The sequence below is a fragment of the Phymastichus coffea genome, unplaced genomic scaffold (assembly GCF_024137745.1).
Source record: "Phymastichus coffea isolate CEN01 unplaced genomic scaffold, Cenicafe_Pcof_1.1 PCOF00004, whole genome shotgun sequence".
NCBI lineage: Eukaryota > Metazoa > Arthropoda > Insecta > Hymenoptera > Eulophidae > Phymastichus > Phymastichus coffea.
In genome coordinates this window covers 8,552,398-8,578,869 of record NW_026706815.1, presented here as the reverse complement: position 1 = coordinate 8,578,869, position 26,472 = coordinate 8,552,398, and the positions used below count along the sequence as shown (strand labels likewise).

The following is a 26,472-nucleotide window of genomic DNA, read 5'->3' as shown; positions in this document are numbered from 1 at the left end:
TCTAAAATAGAATTTTTTTATTGATAAAAAATAAATCTTATTTTACAAGTCATTTATTAAAAGCATACTTACAGAAATCCTTCAGTAATTTCATCGCTCTCTTCCCAATCCATGCAGCAACCATTTATGCAAAACTTTTTCATAAATTTGACGTTTTGATGTGCGCACGTCGTTACATATTTACCGTTATGATTAGGATACACAGTAACTGTTTTCATATTTTCGAAAGAAGAATAGCTCCAATCATTCAAGTCGAAAACTTTAAGGCCATATCGTTTTAACCATGTTTTTTTTACGAAAATTTTTTGTGGCATCTTTGAGTGTACCTGTGATGATGAATTTATGCTTTTCGTATTTAAAATTACCAGAGTCCCATTGTAATTCATGGTAGTAGAATTCCATCCAAATATTATGACACTTACATTTTTCAGTTAGTCTTCGCCATGGAAAGGGAGGTTTGAATAATAGTACAAGTGGTTCTTCGTCGCAGTTAAGCGGAAGTATCGCTATCTTCTTTAAGGCATACGTTTTATCGGGCATCATAAAATCTTACATATCCACTATGTACTCCATTCTGGCTGTTACTGAGATGTTTGAAGGAAGAATCATCTTTATAATATAACAATCTCCACTCATTAAATAAATTTCTTCACATTCTCATTTATTAAATTGTATTGAACGATGCGATCATATAAAATGAGATAATACGCTGTTGTTCCTTCAGGAATATTTTTCCTTGATTCAAAGCCCAAGTGTACATCTACTGCAGAGTTCTTCAATATCTCATTTTGTTTAGTACCATCATCATCATCAATGACAGTGAGTAGTACTTGTTTTATGAACGTAGTTTTGTTTAGCATCAGTTCAGAGCCTTTACCGTAGTATACCTTTTGGAAATTGGCATTCGTGTCGTACAACATTGCCAACTTATGCTTATTTATGTAAATATTAAGATTGCTATACGGATAACACTGAGAGTTGAGGAAAAGTTTCACGTTACTAATGTTGCAAAAATCGAAAGCGCTAGCATTAACTAATGGAATAGTTTTTTGTTTAGTTTGACAAGCTAAGATGATAAAACGTGATTTTTCAAGTTGATTTGCAGTTTTGACTGTCCATATATGATTTGTGTTCATAGATAGCATTAGATACTCATATAATTCCTAATTACGAAAAATCATTGAAATGTTTCTTTCTCTTCTCAGAAAATCAAGTAGACGAATTTTTTGAGTATTCGATGCAGTCACGTACGGCCTAAACCATTCGATGCGCGTTATATCGATCTTGAAGTTTTCGATGTTTGTTTCTATTTCTACTTTTATTGTTTGGATAACGGCATTTAAATCACTAAATATTCTTCATCGTTGATTATTTTCTGCTCATTTTGTTATTTATCCGGCATTTTTAGCAATTCAATTTTGATTGGATTGGGCGATAACCGATTTCTCATAACAGTTGTGAGATTAATGTTTTTGTGATTATCGATTTCTATCACATTTAGCTCATACCTTATTTCCTCAAACAAGTGATAGATGGTCAGGTTCACAAATAGAGTATTCATTAAGACTGTATGCTTGTCGTTGCACAATCTACCACAAATACGCAATAAGCTACGAGATGGTAAAAGACACAAGTCTTGATGTTGAATTTCATCGCTATTTTTGAAAGATGCATTGGTGTACGGTTGATGAGTCTGAATTTCATAATGATCTAAGAATTCATCAAAGGCTTGTGATGTTTGTATCACTTATTATTTATATTATAGTTCGTACTCTCGTGGTCTGTCGCATTAATGAGTAAGAATTCGATTCGTTTTCAAAATGATTCTAATTATTACTATGAGATAAAATAATAAATAATATATATGATTATATGAGTGAAATCACTATGAGAGAAAGAACTTAGGTATTAGCCAAGTTTATTCAATCTCATGCGCTCACTTTGCAAGGCTAGGAGTGAATACTAGCCTGTACAAAAATCAGCGTATTTATACACAGATTTTCCCGCCTATTTTTGCAGGACAGCTCTCTTCGAGTTGTTTACGCAATTGTGAGAAATCATTTTTTGGAATCAAAATTCTTTTATTCACTTTCTCGGTCACAGCCGTCATTCTCGAGTAAAAAATTATCAAAATACCGGAAATAGAAAATTCGCCTCCAAACTTTGCAACCACGCATTTTTGATCGGAGTTTTACGGTTCTCACTGCAAGGAGATAAATGCTCTTAAAGATCATAGTTTTCATATAAATTTTCATATAAATTTATGAAAAATACAAAAAAAAAATAAAAAAAATATACAAAAGCAATACAAAAAATATGATTCTCAAAAACGTTTACCTCCTCGTGGTGAGAATCGGGCAACTCTGAATTACGAAAAAATATGAGGCAAAAAACGCAGAACTGCCATTGTAAAACCATTGTACATCCTTTTGAAAGCATGGTTGGTAAATTTGGAGGCGAATTTTCGATTTCAGGTATTTTGATAATTTTTTACTCGAGAATGGCGGCTTTGACCGAGAAAGTGAATGGAAGGATTTTAATTCCAAATTTCACGTAGAATACGATTGTATTTTTTATTTTTCCTGAATTGCTATTTTTGAGTTTGCAGTTCGCTATCTTGGATACACCATTTTGAATTTTGATAAGATAATGATGAATTTGGATCTAATGGTGCTGAGAGTTCATAAAACTATTCAATAAAGAGGATTGAAGACCATACAGTGTCTATAAAATTGTGTAAGTACGTTATTTTAGCTGACGTATCAAGGCCGCTATCTTAAAAATCAATTTTCTGAGCTAATTTTGCTAATATGCATCCAATTTATTGTTACAAGACTTAGAAAAGTCATTTTCCCCGCTAAAACTTTGATTATACTTAAAAAATGCATATTACTGTGATTTTACAATAATTTTAGGCATTCAGGCGCCATTTTGGATTAACAATAAATTTTGGTTAACAATAAAAATCAAAGTTTGTCAAAGTATATTTTTGAAGTACAACTTTCGGGTCCCACATTCTAATAGGTTGGATTCTTTAAAAAAAATCGAAATCTCCATTTTTTTATTTATTGTTAAAAATAAATAATTTGTACTCATTTATTGATAAATCTGACGATGCCATTCGAAAAATGAGACTTTTATACACTGTAACGAGCGCCGTCACAGAATATGCGTGTTTAAATATTCTGTGGCGAATGTGCTCGTTAAGAATTAAAAAGTTGTGCCACCGATGGCGAGTCGACACAGCGCCGCCGGGCTCCAGAGAATAGCCCAAGAACGAGAAAGATAGAGGGGGAGAGAGCGCGCGCGATAAGAAAGAAAGTGAAGGGACTCTTAATTCAGCCGAGTTAGGAGACGGACGTCCTTTTTTTGCGCGAGTACGTGATTAGAGGAACCGTTTAGACAAGGTCGTTAGAGAAGCCGGAGTGACACGTCGATTCACGAGGAGATAGTGGAGTGTCCGTGAGGAGACGCCCGGACCGGACTAGAACGACAGGCTCTGCGAGTTTCCCCGGGGCACCAGTGGGTACGTGCTGTGACAAAGAAAAGGAGAGAGGAAAGCTCGCCGCACCACAGCGAGTCTTCGGGGGCGGATCGTCCGGCGCCGCCCGGACACCGTAAAAAGGCGAACGGGGCGATCGTTTAGCGAGAGCGCCCAGGAGCCCGAAAAACCACCATCTGCAGCGTCGTCCCCGAGGTCGACTTCCTCGCGAGTGAAGTAAGTCACCCAATTGTATGCGAGTGTGCGAATTTAGAAACGCGGACGCATCGTTGTTTTTCTCTCTCTCTCTCTCGCGGTGATTCAAGCGTCATCGAGAAGCGTGAAATCTCTCGGCCATTTGCGTTCGGCAGTCATGTCAGCTTCCCGTGAATAAACGGCCGATTTGTGATATTCAAGATCACCACACGTTGTCATTAATTGTTCCTGTTAGCGGCCCTTTTCCCCTCCTTCGCCCGTGAAAGAAACCCACGGCTCTGCCTTTGTCTCTCGCGACTTCGCGCCCGTTTTCGGGCAACGCGTTCGAAGTCGTGGTAGCAGCCGACAAGAAGCAGCCGCAGCAGCCAACAGGTTGCAGATCCGGGCAGCGGTGAACCCGGCACCGGCGGATAATACGGCGCTGTGCCGAGGGCACACGGCTGCCCAATAATTCCGATAAATTTCTTCAACGGTCTCTTTATTCAAATGATAAAAATTGCCGTTACAACACCCAACCCCCAATATTTTTTCCACACGGGTTATAATTGAAAGACACGAGCTTGAAGTTGACGTTAAAAGTTTGGCCACTTGTACGTTAAAGGGTTAATATGGATTATCTATATTAAGGGTTAGTATTAGGATGATCTAAATGAGGCAGTCGATCGTCTTCCATTGTAGCTAAACAATCAGCAGGTAACAATAGTCATATCAACGAAATCCATTGGATAATTCAGGAACTACGCAAGGTGGATATATATATATGTATGTATGTATATACAGGGTGGCCCATTTTAAGTGATCCACTCAGATATCTAGATTGGAGTGAGTTTTATCGAAAAAAGTTTCAGACAAAAGTTACTCAACTTTGAGGGGGCCATGTTTCTATGACCTTGGATTTGACCTTGGAGGTCATGTTCAAGGTCATTTCAAGGTCAACTTTGTTTTTTTAAATAGGAACCCCCATTTTTGACCCCGGATTCGGAAAGAGCGGGAAATTTTACGTCCAAAACGGTATTTTTAAATTTTTTTTCATGGCCTAGAGAAGGTCGATTTAAGGTCAAATGCTTGAAAAACTGCCTAAAAGCATTTTTTTAATTTTTAAGATATCGAAAAATGACCTCTACAAAATTTGTTCAGAATAGAGTGGGCCACCCAATGCACCAAAAACCTTTGACCTTTAACCTCATTTTGAAGGTCATTTCAAGGTCGAAGTGTTTTTTGTAATGGAAACCCCTCTTTTTGACCCCGGATTCGCACATAGCGCGAAACTCAACACAATACCTTATCCAAACGTCGGATTTCGCGCTATGTGCGTATCCGGGGTTAAAAAGAGGGATTTCCATTACAAAAAACACTTCGACCTTGAAATGACCTTCAAAATGAGGTTAAAGGTCAAAGGTTTTTGGTGCATTGGGTGGCCCACTCTGTTCTGAACAAATTTTGTTTAGGTCATTTTTCGATATCTTCAAAAATAAAAAAACGCTTTTATGTAGTTTTTCAAGCATTTGAGCTTAAATCGACCTTCTCAAGGCCATGAAAAAAAATTTTTAAATACCGTTTTGGACGTAAAATTTCCCGCTCTTTCGATTACCCTTGTCGAAAATAGAGGTTACTATTTGAAAAAAAAAGTTGACCTTGAAATGACCTTGAAGGTCAAGCTCAAGGTCAAAACCAAGGTCACCACTGGATTCCTCGTTCAAAGTTACTACAAGAATGACCTTAATCTCCTCGGAAATAGTTATATCTCAGGACTTATTGGGGTGTCCTGGAACTTTTTGGACATCCTGTATATCTGGTTGAAAAAATTATTAACAGTCGTGATAATCGAGTGTTTGAGAAATGGTTGGGATTCGATAACTCGCATAATAGTTGGATAGATGAAATTGAACTGTAGAAAAAAAAATTAGTTTACAATTATGTATATAGATTTAACGATAACTAAATAAACCTTTGATGTAAAAATATAATTGGAGTATTTATTTATTAATAACAAATGCGTCTACGTACTACTAAATTCTATACAGTTTCCTTTTTGATAATTTATAAATAAATTAAGTTTATTGGCGTTTTGCGTCAAATTTTCCATCAATTTTTGTTTTTGTATAATTGCATTCGACAGCTTGGATGACAGGAACATTTATAACTCTTTGTCAATCTCGACAATAATTTTGTCACCTAATCGTGTTGTAACTAGCTTTACTTTGGTGATCATATATTTGTGTCCTTTCGACAATTCACTAACTTTTTTTGTTGGCTTAAATTAGCCACGTGCAGTGATATTTAGTTGAGTAAGATCCATCTGTAAAGAAAAAAACAAATTAGTAATAACGCCTCAACTTATAGAAAAGAAAAAATTACTTGTAGAATAATTTGTATTTACCTTGAAGGTAAAATCATTTTTTTCTTTCAATCACTAAATTTTGAAATTTCAGCGATAAATTATGTTTCTAGTAACTTTCTTTTCCTTGATGCAATTTGACTTAGAATATAATCAGAAGATTGTTGCTCCTGCTACTTTTGCTATTGTCGACGACTTTTTCAACGAAAATGAGCTCCATAGTCCGTGGTTACTATTAATGTAACGTTTCTCCCACCTCATTCTCTGCTTCCTTTTCCAAGATCCTTGGTGGCTCGTTAACCGTGACCAATGCTGGAGCTACGGCGGCGGTTGGGGGCTCGACCGAGACCATTCCCAATGCTTCTACCCTCTCCCCCTTTCTACTAAAGGAATACTGTAATGACCCCAAGGAAGTGTATCGGTGGTACTAGGGAAAAGAAACCGTTTGTCATCATGAGCGCTGAGCGCGACCTTTGTCTGCCTCTTGCTGTATAACTGATGATGGCAAGATCTGATGATCCTTTGTTCTCGGCTTAAAGTTATATTTTCACGAAGACACTTGATATAGTCTTCTATACACCAGACAATCCGTGTCAGTGTATAACAATTTTCAATGCTCACCCACAGCACTAGCCATATAGTCATAATGGTTTCGATACACGAGAGTTTTCGATAAATCTAGGAGAGAAAGGCCAATGTATATGGAATTTCTCATTGTTATTTCCGTTTGCAAAAGTTGAATCGCCGCCAGCTCATCTTTAAAAATATCTTTACTCTGGAAATTTGGCTGAACTATGAGAGCTTCAGCACTATATCACCCTTCCCACTTGCTTACGATATTCACATCGATGCATTTTTTTTCGTTTTCCATAGTCTTCCCGTATACGACATTGTTGAATAGTTTAAATAGCATTTTTTAAACTCATTTTTCGCCTGTTTACACATGTCGCTGTTCAAATCAATAAATTTCTTCAACCACGTAATCTGATTAAATTTCAAAGCCGGAAGGATTTTCTTGAGACGCAAGCCATGCTTTATCACATGCTTCAATGCCCTATAGTAGATTACGTAACGTTCTTTATTATCCAGAGTCGACAAGAGTTTTTTCTGTTTGGATTCTGGAGAAGATTTGTAGCTCCGGTCAAAATGGTAGATGTTTATGTTCGTCACGAATTTCTACCCGATACTCTAAATCAATTTCGAGTATGTATCCGAAGTGTGAATTATCGGGAACATTGAGAGAAATGTTTGAGTTAATATCGAACCATTCAAAACCGCCTTGTGGTAGGGGTTCAGTCATTGTCCACCTATAGAGATTATTTATGTCGTAATACATAGGGTATTTGTCATCTTTTTGTGATTTATAATCAGTCCCCATGTTGATTGTTGTCAATGGTATACCTGTTCCAACACTGGCTGATCCCTCCATGAATACCGCATTCGATAATCATGAGCATATCGATATCCGTCATAAGCTCCAATTTTACGCCTGTATATTTTAACATAGCATTCAAATTTAATCCGAGTGTTGTATACTAGTGAACAGGATCCAAACGATACACAATTCGACATTTGCTTCTAAAGTTTTCAAATACTTCAGCCAATAAGAAAACATCAGTCTTGAGATATAAATCCGAATAGTTGCCGAGATCGGTGATATTGAACGTTCTCCAAACCTCTTCCATGTGAGCGTACTCCTCATCACTGATATGCAAATCATAAATACTGCTGTAAAAGTCTTGTTTTTGTGGAAGAGATATCTCCTCGAGTTTCACTAATTATGATACATAATCGTAGGGAAAGACACCTTTTCACTTCAATAAGTAATGTTACTTGTGTAATGAGCAGGTCCTCGATACTTTCCCGGAAAGTGACAATGATCGTGAACTTTTGTATCCTTCTTTTCGGTGTCGAAGGGCTTGATACAGAGGTGGCATTCTGTAGCATGAAGAAAGTTGAATGTCTCATGAAAAGTTAAATTTCTCATAGGCTGTTGATTTTTGTATAAATTGTGTAGGCACATAGCTTAGTTATAGAGATTATGTACGAACCACTTGGGTGAACTAATGTCATCGATAGTTTTCTGTCTGTAGCTTCGGTAATTTGAATTAGAGTTGTCATAGCTACACATCACAAAAAAACCAACACTATACGGTTTGTGATGCTGGTAAACGTGTTCATCATTAGATACTGGCTTCAAGAGACTCACATATTTACAATCAATCTCATTTATTTTCAATCTTCCTTCAGTTCGGAAATAGAGCAAACAACAATTACAAATATATGACTTACATTTTCTAGATGACAATTGTCGATACATCAGTTGAAACAAGTCTTTTATCTATACACAGTGTACTTTATATGACATATAAGGACGTTGTATTTAATTTTCATTCTCGTCAGCATTTACATAAACGTAATAATTCTCCACTAGAAGAAGATTCACGTGCTTTTCCTTCTTCTCAGCGGTTAAATGATAGATTTGATAGATTTCGTAGATGCTATTTCTGAAATTGAGAAAATACATATTTATTGAAACATCATTTTCTTTTTTAAATTTAACGACTTGTCTCGGATCCATGGATAATATCAGATTTCGAAAATTATACTTATGCTGATTCATAGTATATGCGCAGATACGATTTGAATTCATTGCAATCGGATGTAATGTTGAGAGGATAGTTTATTTGAGACACTCATCATCATCATTGTTCTACACATATAGACCGACTCTCCTTTTTCTGATAGGTTCTGGCAACTTAATGTAAGAACCAGCCCTCATAGAATTGTATTTACCGATATTGACAGTTAAATTTAGTATAACGCGAAGAGACCACCCTGAATCTTGCTCTTGGAATTTTTCTATACCAGTACTGATAGGCTCGAGTATATTCTCAATATACGAGTACCATTCGTTTATATTCGTAGTTCTGTATTTTGGCATTATCTTAATATTGAAATGCTTTACATCGAATGTTTCCTTGTCATACTTCGTAACTACATACTCAGCATCTAATACAACATTCACTTTTATAGAATTATATCGCTTCAAAGTCTCATCGATTTGAGCTTGAAACAGTCATTTGGAATGTCTCAAAAACATAGTCAAATCTAAATTCTTCAGATTGGTAATTACACCAGTCTTGATTCTATTTTTGAAAAGACTGTTAATGTCACTCCAACGAACTATTGCATCTTCGGCTACATTTATTGTTGTTCGTGAAGTATTGAATGGTTCCACAGCAGTACTAACCACACTAAGAGGTTCGTGTACCGATGATGATATGATGATGACAATGATTGTGAGACCCCAGCTTCTTCGTGCGATATTGAGCATTAAGTAACGTAGTAATAGACTACGCTATAAATATAATTTTATAATCATTGAGTAGATGCAAAACACTTGTAATTGTACACATAGCTACCTGCAATTTCTGTCTGCTAGCTACTGTTAAGTTTGCCGTTTGTGCAAGTTTCTCATCTTTCTGCAAAATCAACGAACCCAATTTCAACCACCTTTCGATATCTTCAACTGTAGTATCACCAGCCTTCATAAAGCGATATGGACACAAAAGTATCAAAGCAGTGTCCTTAAAATACCGAACCATGACATGGAATTGTAATGACCCGTAAATAATATTTCACGACAGTTCACGCTGATATAAGCGAGCCATTGATCAATTATAGCAAATTGATCACATTTTATTCAACACTAGTCGAATCTTTATTACAAAAACTATGGTTGGAGTCAGCGAATTAGGTTGGTTAAAAATTATGGTTAACTAGGGGAGGGAGGAATCAAGAAATTATATTTTAACGGGAAAAAAGAAATTTTATTCATCGAAAAAAATGGTGGGGAATGAGTGATTGCAAACTGTATATAAAAGACACTGATTCAAGTGGTTAATGTTTAATAATTCAAGGTGGAGTTTGTTATAGACGTACAAGACTTCTAGACTTCCATGAACGAATTTGTGTTCAAGGAGGTTGCGATCGTTTCTATAGAAGATACAACTCCTTCAGTATCGTGCCGACTTGTAGGAGCCTGGCACAGCACATGAGCCGCAAATTGCCAAAATGAGAGAGAGAGAGAGAGAGATAGAGAGAGAGAGAGAGAGAGAGAGAGAGAGAGAGAGAGAGAGAGAGAGAGAGAGAGAGAAATGAGAGGAATGAAAGTGATCTGTAGGCTAGATGACGGCTCAGTAGGATGGCTCGAAGGACTCGTATATGGGCAAGAAAGCAGGATAGCTTGCCTCATAGGATTACCCTCAACTTTCACACCTTCTGCTGATAAACTCACGGCGACAAAAATATTCTTCTCTCTCTGGTGCGACTGGTTATTAGCAGGTTCTCACAAGTGTATGAGAGTCGGTTTTTCACGTTTTCTCCCTTACTCTCCACCCTAATCTACGGCACACGGCACCGCCGAGTGTGGCTACTGCCGCGTGACTAGCCTATCGATCTTATTGCGACGCACTCTCTCTCTCTCTCTCTCTCTATCTCTCTCTCTCTCTTACTCGAGACCGTTACTCTCTTTTTCTCCACTGCTCGTACTCGTTGCTACGCTCTCTCTCCCTCTTGCTTGTGTTGTAGCTAGCTCTAATGCTGAAAAAGATAGGCATCAGGCACGTGGTCACACACATGTATCTGATGCCAGCCGTGAGTCTTTTCCTGAGATTAGACAGAGAGAAGGACATACCCGAAGGCTGAAGTTTTCCTTCGAAGACAAGGTCTTCTTATCCTTCTCCCATAATCTATCTCTCTCTCTCTGTCGGCAAATGACTCACGACTCGGTCAGACAATACAAACTAAAAATATCTTATTCCTTAACCTGTTAACCGGGGAAATCCCTTTCTAATTACGCAACATATAACGGGCGCGTCCTTTTCCACTAAGACGTGTATGAATGACGTATTACCATTGTAGTAGTAAAATATATATGCCGCCCGTTCCAGGGCGCAATATAAATATCAAAGACGTATTCATATGTCTTATCCGTACCCGATATTGTTTACTTTTGACGTATTTATACGTCCCGCTCGGTTAACAGGTTAAACTAACTTTATTTTAAAACAACCATAAATCATACAAGAACAACGCGTGGTCCAATCATCGTAATCAAAATAATTCAAAACTGATCTGATCAACGACACTCCGAGACGTCACGCGCACATATCCAAGTCTTAAGTGAATTGAATTATAAGAGAATACCATACCTTATTATTTGGAGACTATTTATTACCCTCCCAATATTCGAACCTGAGAGCTCTTAGTTCTTTCACTGAGGGCGTAGGAGTGTCAGCATCACTGAGCCGTTGACCGCTCTTGTTGGCTACTATCGGTGGAGATGCCTTCGCTGTTTCCAATGGGACAATCTCTACCGAGAGCGAACTCGACCCGATGCACGATCGAAACTCCACTGTTCACCTGCTGCTAGGTGCTGTTTGCGTGCCAACCTCTTACGATACGCCTTACCCGACCGATGACGCGGTTTATGGATCACTCAGGCTAACGATGGCTCCAAAGTTTGAGGTTCCGACTCTCAAAAAGCCTGCTACGGTGCTGGTCTGTCTTGCGGGACAGACGGCACGCTCGCTAGCGGCTCGAACGAGATCGGAATCAGCCTTCTCTAGCCGCTTCCAGCTTCACCTGCTCCAGCGAATACGCTTGGCGACAGTGCGGAAAACTGCTTACGGTTGTGTCCAATCGACCACAATTTCGGCAGTAGTCGCGTCTGAGCGGCGGTCTTGTGAAGTCGAGCCTGCGATGGAAACCCGTTTGATAATTGTAGCACCCGTACGGTGGGAGATCTAACTGATCATCTCACGGTACAGGCGCCAACCCGCGGAGGAAGGTTCCCCTCACAAGTCCCACCTCTAAATTCCAGGTACTTGACCTAACTGACATATCCGCCGGGACTGACGCTACCAAGTTCTTCCTCGCGCCTTACTGACAGGCACCCTGCAGATTATGTTGAGGCGCGTTCAACAGTCGGCATGGGAAAGACGGGTGATGAGATCGGAGGAAACGACAAGGGCACCGACGGTTCCTCTACCTTCATAGCCTCGACGTCATCTACGCGGGGCCTAGGCCTTTCAGTCATTGTTTGACTAGCCACTCGACTAGTAAAGCCCACAGAGCGTTGTTCAAGTTCAATCGATACAACGCCCGCCATCAAACGAGTCGAAGGTGGTGGCAATGGATCCCGCGAGTGCATCGGCTACTCCATGTTGTAGGAGGACAAATTAAATCACATCCGTCGTCTCCTCCGTCCTGCATTGACTCGCTCATCATGCTCTCGTCTTCGTTTGTCGGTCGAATAACCTGCCGGTACGAAACCTCCCGGGCCACCAGTTCTCACGAACTAATAGGTCGGGTCGAGTTTCTGAAGTTTGAGAGGCTTCCACGGTAAAGGCGTGTGTACGTGCTTCTGAGGCGCCATCTTAGATACCTGAGCAGCCCGTACCCCTTTCCCGGCCGAATCATCGTTTTCGACGAACATCTCTAGCACCCCGTTGGTGCTCGCGGAGTAAAGTGATGGGATTCCTCGACGGACTCTACGTCCTCACGAATTTGCGCGTGTCTTAGCGATTCTCCTGATAACCGACCGAGCGGAACGATCAATCGCTGTGCGTAGCCGTGCCGGGGGCGAGTCACCTCGGTAGTTTACGCAGATGCCGTGCGCGATCTCTCCACGGCGCCTCGTATGGCGAGAGTCGCAAGACGGTAGCAAGTGCGCTTGCGCACGGCCTTCGTCCAGGTCTGTACCGGTGCAGCCAAGCGAAGTATCGTGTGTGGAGCCCAACTATTTCTGACAAGGTGCATCAAACTCATTGGCTGGGCGGCAACGGGGGTGGAGTCGGCACTTCGCGGACCTCGAATCCGGCAGAACTAGACGCTTCAGCTGAAGCACTGAGAGGCTGTCAGTGAGTCTCGATCATAGAGGCCGCCTGCTCTCTTTGTAAAGGACGAGTGGAGTGTCTCTCGGCCTGGATCGACTCCACTACTTCCAGCGCCATCGATTGATGCACGCAGATTGCGGCACTTGGCACCTACTTGAAAAAGTATTTGCTTTTTACCTTGATCATATTGTCGCTTCTGTTTTTCCTGAGTTTCCTCAATATGCTTCCCTACTATATCTCTAAGTGCGTTAAGTTGCGTTAAATAGTCCTTCCAAGCTTGTGTGTTTATCTTTGTTATAGGCATTTCTTTCTCTAGTTCCCGTCGTAGACTTTTAAACGGCCGAAGATTTCTACCGTAATTTAGAAATGCAGGCGATATTTGAGACGATAAATTCATGCAAGTATCGGTCCCAGCTCCGGTGGTCTTTATCTACATACATTGCAATCATCGTTTCTAGTGTCTTATTGACGCGTTCAACTGGATCGCTCTGTTGATGACAGACGGGGCAGAGCACATGCTCTATGCAATGCTCCTGCAATATACCCTAAAAACAACACTCTTATATGATTTCGCATTATCACTAATCAAATATACGGTTGTTTCTCATCTGAATAAAATCAGTTCTTCCAAGGCAGTGGCCAGAACAGGCCCGTTTGTCGACCCAAGTGGTTTCAGTTCTATCCATTTAGTAAATAGATCCTGAAACAGAACCATATACCGAAACCTATTCTTGCTACGTGGTAGCTCGTCTACTACGGCCCAAGGGCGTTCGACTGCATGTTTTCCCATCAAACAAAGCGATGCCTGTTGCATAGTCTTATACTCCTGTCCCTTCCTGTACTCGCTGATAAAGGTACTAACGTCGAACCAAATGCCCGGCCAGTAGTACTCATGGGCTACTCTATCTTAAGTCTTTTCCCAGTCTAAATGTCCAGAGGATGATTTGCAATGAGCATTTCGTAACACTCGTTCCCTATGCTCGACCGGAACTATCATGCGCCAACACTCTTCTCCGTTTGTGATCGGATCAAGCAAATGATTTTACATAAATTTATAAAGCGTGTTATTTTCTACCCTCCACGTTCTATACTTTTTAGGCCTAGACAATACGTCTTGAATCCGCTGTAAATACCATTTATCGCTAGTATCCTCGAAAGCGCATACCTCGCACTCGTCCTCGAATTTCCTAGATAAAGCGTCCGGCACATGACGTAATGCCCCCTTTCTATGTATGATCTTACAATCATGCTGCTGGAATTCGAGCACCCATATCTCTAACCGAGCTGTAAATTCTCTTTTATTGAAAATTTAGGCTAGAAATTCGATTTCTCTTACTGTATAGTTACACTCATGAGTGCTAAGCATTTGACTGGCGTAGCATACGGAATGCTCACTGTCGTCGAATATTTGTACTAAACACGCGCCAACCGCGAAAGATAAGTCATCGCAGTGCAAGTAGAAAGGCAGCGCAAAGTCCGGGCGCGCAAGAACAGGCACCTCAGTCAATGTACGCTTCAAGTTTCCAAATGCAACTTGCTGTGTCTCTTTCCATTTCCACGGTTGATCTTTACGAATCGATTTTGTCAGAGGAACTTTGATATCACTCTCGTACTCTATGAACCTCACGTACCGATCTACCATCTCGAGAAAACAGCACAACTAAGCTACATTGCTCGGAACTGGATAATCTACTATCGATTGCACTTTACTATCGTCCGGCTGTAAATCCTCGCTATCCAAGCGATAGCCCAAACTTCAATACAGAAAAACTCCGATTTTTCGAGATTGATTTCTAGGCCTACTTCTACTAACCAAATGAAATCGAAATCAGCTTTCAAAATCAGCGCTTACTACCAGCAAATCGTCAAGGTATCAGAAAACATGCAGCTTGTATTCAGGCCCGAAAAGTGCGTCCATTACTCTCATATTGCCGGTGCCTTCACCAAGCTGAATGGCATTCTTTCAAATTACTATAAACCTAATCCCAGTACGGCATAAACCGTTTATTGCTTACTCAACTCCGAGAGTGGAATTTGCCAGGAAGCTGATTGCAAATCTATCGTATTTTCGAAAGATAATCCGCACCGCGTAACTTATCTTAGGTCCATGCTTGGCATTGGATACGTATCAATCTTTGTTACTTTATTGACCGGCCTAAAATCGAGACAAAAACGATAACTCCGTCTTGATTTCGCACAACTACCGGCGCACTACACCATTGGCTGTTCGACGACCTGATTATCCTTGCTTTACATAGGCTCATCGTTTCTTCCTGTAAGAAAGCCAGGATCTTCGGCGACATTCGATGAATTGGTGTTTTGATCGAACGCGCATCACTGACATCGATAAAGTGCTTGATAACACCATGGTCATCTGTCGCTGAATTTTCTCGTACCTATTCAACCCAGTACATTTCGCGTATACGAGTATGTTAACAATAGCCCCAATGAAACTGTGCATAGACCACGTCAGGTATCCAACATAGAGTTGTGGATAGGCGAATGGGAAAGGGGTGTCCGAGCACCTTGTAGAGAACGTACGCGCGTGAATATACCAGATACAGAAGACTCAGGCTCAGAGTCTACAGCTTCGACGAGAGCGTCGGTCACCAGGCCGGCCAATGCGAAAACTTTGTCCGGCCATGCCAACCAGCTTCTCCGAATCGAAGGCTTCAGATAAAAAAAAAGTGTATCATGCAGAAGTGATAAGCCGCTAAAAATTGGAAAGAAAGAGAAGAGCCCGACGCGTGTTAAGTATATCAATGGCGCGACAGTTGATGGTGTAAACGCATTGACTGCGTGGTTGCTTCGTTTCTCTCGCGAAGACTACCTGACCGTAATTAGTTATTGGTCAGGATTAAAAGACTGTTAGCACTATTATAGAATTTTACATAAGGAAATGCTGAACGCTATCGGCACGACCTTTCGTAGTAAGACGCGCTTATGATATGAACTTAATCATAAAAAATAAGCGACTCTTGAAGAATTTCTTAAAAAAACTCTTAAAGAAAGCTTCAAAGCTAATTTTTGCCGTTGGCTCAGTCATGAACAGCTGTATAGAGAATTAAGACAAATCGCAGGGAGAACTGACTGTATGGCAGCTTTTCAATCGATTTTAAGACGTTTCGATTCAGTATCTAATAGGAGACGATTATCTATTATAGTAGAAGGGTTGCATCCGCAATACAAGCGCTATCTAGAGACCTTTAAAGATTTGAGCCAGTTCAAAGAGACAAGGTTAGCTCTAAAAGATCGTATAGTGGGTTGGAAAAAGTGTCAGCGTTCACCAAGCGCGAACGTCACTCTAGTGTCAGAGAAGCAAAAAAGTCGACCCCCAATAAAAAAGTCACGACGCTAGAACCGACGGAGGGCGCGCAATACCAAGTTTTAACGAAAAAGTCGGTGAAGAATAAGGCGCGCGCACGAAGAAAAAGAAAGTAAAGGTTAAGGACAAAGAGCTGCAGGGCGAAGTCGCCGCGGTTATGGCCCATGGCACTAAGCCGCAGTCGACGAATCGTCCCTTGCAGCGGGCCGCGCAAACAAACGTTGCAGCGCAGGCTCTGGGCATCCAGGTGCCAGTGCTCTCTGCGCCGAGTTTATTTCCACAGCAACGTGGACAAATGAGGGACGCTTAAACAGGCAATGCGGAAGGAGAACGTCCTTTCGTGGGCGCATGTTTCGCGTACGATTTATTTAGCCATCGTACGGTTCAGTGCCCGGCTGCGCAGAGCACACAGCTGATTGTTTGTTATAAATGCCGACAACCAGGGCACTATGCAAACAATTGTCCACTGAGGCCCGCGGAGGCCATGCCGGAATTTCAGGTGTGTGGAACCGTCGGGTTTGTCTTCCGAAACTGTCCCTCAGGTGCAGGGGCCGTGAACCGCTCAACAACTCTTCCCTAAGGGAAATCGAACGGGCAGTGCAGGTAAATGAGTTACTAAGAAAGAATAATAACTTGGATGAGGGGTTGGGTTGGGTTGGGTTGGATTGGCTCGAAAATAAGGTATTTCGATCGCGTTGGTAGTGTGAGGTTAGACCGAAGGTCGGATGCAAGTGAAAGAAAACAAGTCATTTGCTGGCCGGTAGTTTCGGGTAGTGATGTCGTAAATGATGTAGCTGACGGGAATTTGGAAATACCAGACCCCGTAGTTAATGGAAAGTCCTTTTTCTCGGCGTTGGATGGACCTCTAAAGCCAAATAACCTAAAATCGAGTGATTCGTCAGCCGACAAACACTCAATTAAATGTGTTAGTGTATATATATATATATATATACAGGGTGGCCCATTTTAAGTGATCCACTCAGATATCTAGATTGGAGTAAGTTTTATCGAAAAAAGTTTCAGACAAAAGTTACTCAACTTTGAGGGGGCCATGTTTCTATGACCTTGGATTTGACTTTGTAGGTCATGTTCAAGGTCATTTCAAGGTCAACTTTGTTTTTTTAAATAGGAACCCCCATTTTTGACCCCGGATTCGGAAAGAGCGGGAAATTTTACGTCCAAAACGGTATTTTTAAATTTTTTTTCATGGCCTTGAGAAGGTCGATTTAAGGTCAAATGCTTGAAAAACTGCCTAAAAGCGTTTTTTTAATTTTGAAGATATCGAAAAATGACCTCTACAAAATTTGTTCAGAACAGAGTGGGCCACCCAATGCACCAAAAACCTTTGACCTTTAACCTCATTTTGAAGGTCATTTCACGGTCGAAGTGTTTTTTGTATTGGAAATCCCTCTTTTTAATCCCGGATACGCACATAGCGCGAAACTCAACACAATACCTTATCCAAACGTCGGATTTCCCGCTCTTTCCGAATCCGGGGTCAAAAATGGGGGTTCCTATTTAAAAAAACAAAGTTGACCTTGAAATGACGTTCAACATGACCTTCAAGGTCAAAGTCAAGGTCGTACGGATATGTCCCCCTCGAAGCCCAGCAACTTTTGTCTGAAGCAGTTTTTGATTAATCTATTATTTTGGATTCTAGAGGGGGTGTACGGGTGGTCTGGAACACCCTGTATATACATATATATATGCATATATATTGTATGCACAATTAATTACAACGTATGCATGTATGCATGTAACTATGTATGTACTGAATATTAATTAATGAAGTAGAGGAGTGGAGGGAGAGGTTAGTCAATAGTAAATATATACATTGTTTTTTCTTATTAATGTAATTTTTTTATACATATGTGACGTCGGTTGACGAGACATATTTCTCAGGCGCACTTTTTGGTCTATCCTTTCGGACAATAACCGGAACGTGCGTAGCCACTATCGCGGGAAATTCTCTTTTCAGCGACGGAGGATTGAAGCTTTACTATACCACACGTTTGGCAATATAGTTGTGCTTCGCGTTATTTTACCATACTCTTGGCAATAAAATAACGTTACAGGGAGCCTATCTAATATGCACTCTACCACACGCTTGGTAATCGAGTGTGACTGTCTAAAAAATAAAAAAACCGTACGCGAAAGTAAGAAAGAAAAGAATAAGGAAAGAAATGTACCGAATAAGAGTTTTGATTTTTTTATTTAAATTCGTTTACTTACTCTTTTGTACTTATTTCTGTGAATAGTAATCAGGTTTTCCATTAGAAATTCCACCAAATCGTCCGAAGGAAGAATTTGAGTTAATAATACATCTAACGATTGCTGTTCACGATGAAAATTTTACTTCGAAAATATTTCTCTCACTTCATCTTACTTGCAAATAATTTTTTAATTTTTTTACATTTCTGCATTTTTCGCAATCATTGAAATAACATTTTCTATCAGGACTTTAACAAGTCATTTTTTCTAACCAATCTTTATAATTCGATAATTCAAGTTCTAAACCAGTTGTTAAATTTTTTAGGTCAATGGCATCAATCATTAATTTACAATTTTCATGTATCGTGAATAGACAAACGGTGTAAGTACCGCTGGCACCGGTTAGAGTGCAAATTTTAGGACGCAATTGAGCAAACTTGCTGAACCTTACTGGTGAATCTTTATGTTCTTCTGTATAAGTTGAATAAAAGTCTTTAAGGTCTAATAAAAGGTGTTTTTGTTCGTGAGTGCGACTATTGGCAGTTTTAACAGATATAACATCTTTTATTCCGGGCATGACTCTACTATTAGAGACATAGAAATCTATAATTTTTTGTATAACTTCTGAATGCAAACCATGACCTTTCAAACCCTGTAATATACTTTCAAGTTTTACTTCTTGTTCGAAAGGAAAGGATGATGCAGTTACTCTTAAAACGGAAGAAGAATTATTACTATTTATATTAACTTCATCACTTTTGTATAAAGAACAATGTGACGTATTATCGTTTGATGAAGTAGAACTGGTATTATTTTTAATAGGGATATTTTTTCTGCATTTGTACGCACTAGTAGCGCCATCTCTCTAACTTTGCACGGACTTTTCAAACGACCCCCATATATATATATATATATATATATATATATATATATTGTAACGGGGGGGATAAATCTGTAAAATGAGAAATTTATTTAAGAGCAAACTCCCACGATGCAGAGCAAACCGCCGCTCCGTTAACACGTATGTTAATACGTGTATTCGCCTTAACGTCAGCCGACTTAACTTAGTTGTCTTCGATCAAGTAGAGTTGAACTCACCTTAAGTCACGTGCCTTGTGACACACAATGAGTTTTAAGTGTAATCGACTTTGCTCCTAATCCACCTAATCCCCTAGCTATGATCGGATTAAAACCTAAGCCTTTTTCAATTGTTTAAATTACTAGGAAAAATCATATGACGAAATCGGCGAATAAATTTAATAGATTTTATTAATAAAAATTACTACAGTCTTTGTCGGGCCGAAAGACTGACGCACGCGAATAGGATTTACAATTAAATAACTTTCGGTGAGAAAGAGAGAGAGAGAAGATGGACAAAATATCAAATATATTATGTCGCGCGATAATTAAGGGAGGTGCACCTACCCTGCGGTGCAATTACGGTGATCAGCCGTAATTGTTGAAGCAAATTAAAGGTGCTCCTCCGATCCAAATCAGCTGTGCTGCCTCGATCGCAAATCCGCTGTTTAATAGCTGTCACTTATGCTGCTGCTTTTGTGATGCTGCTACTGTTGCTGCTTCCTCGCTCACCCTTGCACACGTATCCAAAATCCAAATAAACTATTTATTGGCAAATCGGTGAAACAATGTGCAAAACTATTTTGGCGGTACTACACACGTAACAGCTGAGACGTAACTGCTAATTTAAAAGATCGCGCGCCCCCTCTCTCTCTCTCTCAATACTTAGAACTAACGCGCGAAAATCAGAATCGCGAACGGTTCGATTACTTGAATCGACTACCGTTGTAGCCCCCTCCAAGTCCTGACTACCCGGGCAGGACGAATACCCGCGATTCGCTGCCATCAGGAACCTGAAAGTAATAAAGAAGGAAAGGAAACAAAATAAACACTCCCTTCTTTATCTCGGCTAATTTATTTGCCCTCCAGGGCCTACATCATTGTTTGGCTACACCTGGCGCGCGATGTTTCGGGTAGCGCCAGTGTGTAGCCTTCTTCGGGCATCGCTGGGAGTTGGTCACCCCAGGCTCCCCACAGATGTAGCAGCCCCTCAGCTGCGACCGAGATTGAGCAGCCTCCCGACCTTGTGATGGCTGCTCAGCAGCCAGAGGGGACTGCTGGGCACTGACTCCCTGTGAGGCGGTGATGGTCACGCCTCCCACCGTGGCGGTCGCACGTCCATCCTTCGACCTGACCACGATGGTGGTATCAGGAGCCATGCGCCCGTCCACATGGACCGTGAGCGTCGGTCCAGCGTCAGTAGCTCCCGGGGCTCTCTTCTCTTGAGCCGGCGCCGGGAGCGCTGCGGAAGACTCTTGTCCGTTATCCACCCGCAGCAGGGCCTCTCCATAGGCCCTCTGACGCTGAGCCATCCCTGCCCACTCCCCGAGCAACTCTTCTGCGCCCTGGCGGCTCAAAAAGCGTCTCAGGTGCTCCTGCACCTGAGACTGGAGTTCTTGAGCGAACCGCCAGGCACTCTCCACCTCGTTGATCCCCAGACGCACGTGTCTGAAGTCGAGGAGGAGAGTAGGCTGCTCAGGGATCCGGGGATGATTGCAGACCCAGTGCGAGGCCCCACAGGTTTCCCTGGGTCCTGGCATTGGCTCGCACTGTCCGACATAAGGGTTACGCCGGACTTGAGGGTCTGCACCCCCTGGTCCACTGTAGACTTGGGACGTTCGACACTGTCCTGGTCCTCGGTCTGTGTCGAAGCGTCCCGAGAAGCCTTCTTCGGGGCGACCCACGACGAATCCCGGAGAACCTCTGCTACCGAGGCATTGCGCCGATCCCTTCGGGTGGTCCCTTCCAACTGAACCCTGGCGAAGCTCCGCAGATCTTCAATTAGCTGCGTCGCATCAGGGCCCAGTTGCAGATCTAACAACATCTGCGTGACCACCTCGAAGGTCTCCTCTTCGACGACGATTCTCCGGTCCATCTGAAACATCCAAAAAACAACAAATTTCGGATGAATCTCCCTGCGCGAAGAAAAAATCCTAACAATAGCCGCATCCCACCGAGTTATACGCTCCCTCGCGATTCTTTGTGGGAACGTCCTGGCCCTCGTCGGTTACCGCTCGGTTTTATCGGCCCAACCGTCCTTTGTACGACGGGCACGGTCTTTCGAGGCCTACCTCTCCCTCTATTCGCCTTCACGGGAGAGTTGTTGCCCCTCGCTGGACCGGTGACCGTCTCTGGAGCCTTTCGAGGTCGACCTCGAGCTCTCTTAGTTGGGGCAGATACCGGTAAATCCGACGTCTCGGTGGGAACTTTATCTACGGCCGTGGGGGCTGCTAACTGGACCCGCTCGCTATCTGATAAATCCCCTCCCGGATTTTCGCGCGCATTCGCGGAATCGTTCGCATCCTCCGACGGCAGTTCTTCTGGCGGCTCGCGAGGTTCGATGACCTCCTCGCTTTCCTCATCCTCACCCGGACCGTAATATGGTTTAAGGTTTTTGGCATGGAAGAGTTCAGACAGGATCTCCAGCTGATTGCCTAGCCTGTACGTGTTGGAACCACAAACCTCTTCAATCACGTACGGACCGGCATATTTCGGCGCTAATTTAGCTGAAATACCTTGAGCAGCTGAAGATAGAATCCTGTTCCTCTTCCAAACCCAATCTCCGACCTTAAACTAGGGTTGCCGTCTCTTCCGGTCATAATAAACCGCCTGACGCGCAGCTTCCTCCTTTGACTTGGAGTTAGCTCTCTCCCACAAATTAGGAAGCTTCTCCATATGTTCGGCCCAATCTTCTACAGCCTGACCCTCCGAACATTCAAGGGCCTGCTGATCTTGGGTTCTTCTGAACGTCAAAGAAGGTACCGGCTGACGCCCAAACATGAGCATCGCAGAACTATATCCGGTGGCGCAATGAGTTGCCGAGTTCAACGCGAAGTTGAACTCTGACAGGTGTTCATCCCAGCTCTTATGATCACGACTTACGTAAGACGTGATCATGGTCTTTAGTGTCCTGTTTACTCGCTCTATGGGATTTGCTTGGGGATGATACACGGGAGTCAAAGCGCGCTGGATGCCGTTCACCTGCAGGTATGAATCGACCTCCTGATTCTTAAATTCGGTTCCATTATCCGACAAGAATACCTCTGGCGCACCAAACCTAGTGACGATCCTCTCGTGTAATTCCCTTGCGATTGTCTTCCCATTGGCCTTGCGTATCGCAACACACTCTACCCAGCGAGTAAACAAGTCTACAAACACTAAGATATACTCAAAACCTCGAGAGCTTTTGGGAAATGGACCAGTGATATCACCGGCCACCACCTGCCAGGGTCGTGATACTTGTCTACGACCCATCAGCCCGCAAGGTGCTCTTTGTTCCACCTTGCATTGCTGACATACCGGGCAACTCTTTACGTACTCCCTGACCTGATCATACATTTTAGGCCAGTAGTACAAGCGCCTAGCCCTGGAGAACGAACGCTCTCGTCCTTGATGTCCTGCAGTAGGAGCATCATGGACTTCCTGGAGCACCTGGTACCTTTTCTCCCTAGGCACCGCAAGCTTCCACGCTTCATCGTTGTCGATGGACCCTTCACCATCCTCATCAGGCTGATAATGATACAGTCTCCCTCCTACCACCTTCCAAGTGGGGTGAGAGTGTGGGTCCTGGCATACTTCCTGGTATTGTTGCAAATACCAGGCGTCAGTGGTCTCCGGCCGACTATTTATAGCACTCACTTCAATCCCCTCCTCCTCATAGGCCCTAGATAAAGCGTCTGGCACCACATTGAGGTTCCCTCTTCGATATTCGATATCGAAGACATTGCCTTGCAACGCTAGCGCCCATCGCGCTAATGTTCCCGTGGGATTTCTCATATTGTGGAGCCATTTCAGGCAACTATGATCGGTGATGACCTTGAAGTGATGCCCTTCAATATACGGCCGGAAATTTCCAATGGCCCATACCACTGCCAAGCACTCTTTCTCGGAGACCGTATAATTTCTCTCAGCACTGTTGAGTGATCGGCTGGCGTATTCTATTACACGCTCCTCTCCATCGACATCCTGTGCGAGAACTGCCCCGATCCCACTGTCACTAGCATCAGTTTGCAGTACAAACTTACCGTTCGGATCGGGTGATTGCAGTATTGGGGCGGAAGTCATCGCCTCCTGCAATCTCGTGAAAGCTCGCTCTTGCTCCTCCTCCCAAGAGAAGCGTACATTCTTCTTTGTCAGGCAGTTTATAGGTTCAGCGATCATGGCAAAGTCGGGTATAAAACGTCTATACCACGAGGTCATTCCCATGAACCGCTTCACCTGTTTGACAGTCCGGGGTGTTGGATATTCTAATATCGGGCGTATTTTCTCGGGATCTGGTCTTACTCCGTCCTGGTTCACAAGAACTCCCAAGTACCTGACTTCCGTCTTACAGAAGTGACTTTTATCTTTGTTGATGGTTAGGCCCGCACCTAGAATTCTTTTTAATACCCTTTCTAGGTGCCGCTTATGCTCCTCAAAGGACGGCGAAACCACAATTACGTCGTCAAGGTAAGCAAAAGCGAATGGATCCATATCCGGGCCTATCACCTTGTCCATCAACCTCTGGAAGGTCGCTCCTGCGTATGACAGTCCGAAGGGCATTCTCTTAAATTGAAAGTGCCCTAATCCAGGAACTATAAACGCTGATATTGGACGCGATTCTTCCTTTAAGGGAATTTGATGGTACGCACTGCTCAAGTCCAAAGTAGATATGAACTTTGCATCCCTTATTCGTCTTAGGATGTCGTTCATATATGGTAAAGGATAGGCATCAGGTTTGGTAATTGCATTTACATTTTGATAATTCACACAAAACCTATATTTTCCGTCTGCCTTCTTTATCATTACTACTGGACTTGACCATCCGCTGGTCGCTGGTTCGATAACATCCTTTTCCAGCATATCTTTGACCAGCGTGTGCATTTCCTCTCGCACTCTATCTGAGACTGGGTAGTACTTCTGTTTGATGGGTCGAGCATTTCCAACATCTATTTCATGCTCAACCCCCACGGCACAACCTAAAGCCTGACTCCCGTCAGGAATCAATCTTCTGACGAGGTCTTCAATTTCTTCAAGCTGTGACTCCGTGGCTTCCCATAGTCCTACCGGTGCGAGAAATGCCGTACCATCAATTCCAGCCACTTCCATTGGTACTTTCACTTGGGCGTTCTTAAGCCATAATTCATCCTCATCGGGATCCAAAATTGCGCGGAACTCTCTTATAAAGTTCGCGCCTACATAGCAGTCATCTGTGAGCAGCGGCGTAATGGCGACTCTGATTGTCTTCGTGATTCCCCCTACTTTAAAAGGGAACATCACGTGACCAATTATAGGGCACGGGCGTCCATCAGCAAGCCTTGCATCGCACGCCCTGGTCACATTCAACCCGAGTCCCATCTCCGATGCCAATCTTAGCCCTAATTGACCCATGACCGTGGATGAGGCGCCGGTATCATAGAGTGCTCTAATTTTAAAGTCACCTATGTCTACCCGCAACCACCACCTGATCTCATCCTCTGGGTCATATCCACGAGTCCCATCTTCGCCTCCTTTCATCATGCTTTTCAGCGGCTTTTTTCCTTCCGCTGCCGCGACGACGGTGGGTTGGCTTCTACTCGTGGATCCCTTCGGCGGAGGAGCTTTCTGCGTGGAGGGGCTCTCCCTGGAGTCTTCCCCCTCCTCCACAACCTGTATATGGCCATCTGGTTCTTTCAGAATAACCACTCCCCTATTCTGCCGAGGGCTGACATCGGGTTCAATTGCCTTCCGCTCTAATTTACTGCTATGTCCTGGGCTCTCTTGATGCCCTCCCAGGACTTGTTTGGATCCCTGGGTCGCCGACAACTTGCTGTTTCCCATCGGCGACCCGCAGCGAGAGGTCGAATTTACTGGAGGCGCGAAGATGACCTCTTCTCTTCGCTCTCCTTGTCGTTTCCCTTGTTGCAATCTGGGCAGAACTTGCGACTAAAACCCAGCTTTCCACAAGCGGAACACTGGAGAGGCTTAGTAAAGTCTATCTTCCGCCTCTGCCCTACTCGCCGCTCGCCAGGAGACCTGGAAGAAGGAGAATTTTTCCTTCCTCCACGCCATCGGCTCTTACGCAGTTCTGGAGGGCTGCCTTGCTTGTCAGCGGCCAACTTGCGCAATATCCGCTCGATGCCCTCCAGACGTTCTTCCATCTTCTTATCATAAGTGGAAGCTTGCGTAGCCGATACCGATGCTTGTTCGGTAGGCCTCCTGATGGGGTTCTCCACGCCCAGTCCGCGCTGCGGATCTCCCTCCTTCTTCGCACGCGTCTTCCCTTCGCTGGCCATTGCAGCGGTTTGGGATTTACTACCAGCCGTTCTTTTGCTCGGCTGGTAGGCGTGCTGAGGGAAGATCGTCGAGTTGGGGTCAGCGAATACACGTGGACGGCGACCATAAGATAAGGTGTTCTATACCTCGGTCGCCCTCCTGTTGAATTCGCGTATCGACGTCATCTCGCTCCGACGCAGCTGGATTTGGATGGTTGGAAGGAGGTTTGCATGGAGTAGGTCTAATAACCTCTCCAAGGGCATGGGTGGTTCTAGTCGATTGACAAGAGCCACCAGGTTGGACACGTAGTCTCGCACTAGTTCGTCCTCTCCCTGGAACCGGTTCTGGGCTTCCTGCAACAGCCTTTGTTGCTGTTGCGTACTTGTGCCAAACCAATCCCGGGCGTCCGCGACGAACTCGTCATAACTGAGCCACTGGTACTTGTTATCGTACCAGGTCCTCGCGTTACCTTCGAGGATCTCTGATACGGAACAAAGCACTTCGTCGTCAGTTAGTCCTGCACCTACGCGCAGATCCTCCAACCTCGACAGAAACGTATCTACGCTCTGTGCCCTACTGCCCGCAAACCTCAATTTCCATCCGCGGACAATTTTCCCAACATCTCGGATTGTGGAGAGCCCTGAGAATATCTGATGTCCGGTGCCAGATGATCCGCTTCGACTCCTCT

The 26,472-nt window shown here is 43.1% G+C and overlaps 1 protein-coding gene across 5 annotated transcripts in view; it reads left to right on the top strand.

The window, feature by feature from the left end:
* Positions 1-26,472, top strand: part of LOC131666554 (polyphosphoinositide phosphatase) — a 155,223-nt gene that overhangs the window by 8,184 nt on the left and 120,567 nt on the right. Inside the window, exon 1 of one of the 5 annotated variants that reach the window (XM_058939372.1) lies at positions 2,671-2,736. The exons of the other annotated variants lie outside the window; for them this stretch is intronic. The gene's annotated coding sequence lies outside the window, so the exon portion shown is untranslated. Of the gene's footprint in view, positions 1-2,670; positions 2,737-26,472 lie in introns of those variants that run through there. 5 annotated transcript variants of the gene reach the window in all.